Raw genomic sequence first — 692 nt, 5'->3', positions numbered from 1 at the left:
ATTCCTGCGTAGTTTACGCTGTACTTGTGCAAGTAGTTGGCGAGACCAAGCCACTTACGCCAGTCCTTCTGCTTTTTTGGAACAGGCTAGTCTACAATGGCCTTGACCTTAGCGGGATCCGCTCGAATGTCACGCTTCCCAATGAAGCGTTCTAATTCTAAAAAGGGAATCTGTCCCGCGCCAAAGTGCACTTGTCTGCATTGGCGTACAGTTTGCTCGTGCGCATGCACTCGAGCACAGCTCTTGAATGGACGATGTATTTCTCCTCATCCGCCCTCCCGTGCTCCGCACAACTGTGAACGAAAATGTCGTCAAAATATGTCTGTGCACACGCCCTGTGGGGCCTAAACAACTGTGTCACAAGATGATTAAATGTTGCTGGTGCATTTGACAGCCCTAGGGGCATCACCAGCCACTCCCAGAGCATGGCGCTCGGAGTGATCACCGCTGTCTGCGGGTTGTCACTCGCTTTCATGAACAATTGGAAATACCAAGTCGAGTGCACTGTACTTCGTACATCCCACCATGTTGTTCTGAAGAACATCCTTTCTAGGATCAGCGTCTGTGCCGGGATGGTGGCCGCGTTCAGCTTATTGTAAGTATGAACGATACGCCACTTGCCGTTTGGCTTCCGAACACAAAACGTGGGTGATGAATGAGGAGAATTGCCCTCACACACCACCCCTGCGTCG

This window comes from Plasmopara halstedii (genome assembly GCF_900000015.1).
Source record: "Plasmopara halstedii genome assembly, contig: Scaffold_3109, whole genome shotgun sequence".
Lineage (NCBI taxonomy): Eukaryota > Oomycota > Peronosporomycetes > Peronosporales > Peronosporaceae > Plasmopara > Plasmopara halstedii.
Note: the sequence above shows the minus strand (reverse complement) of the source record.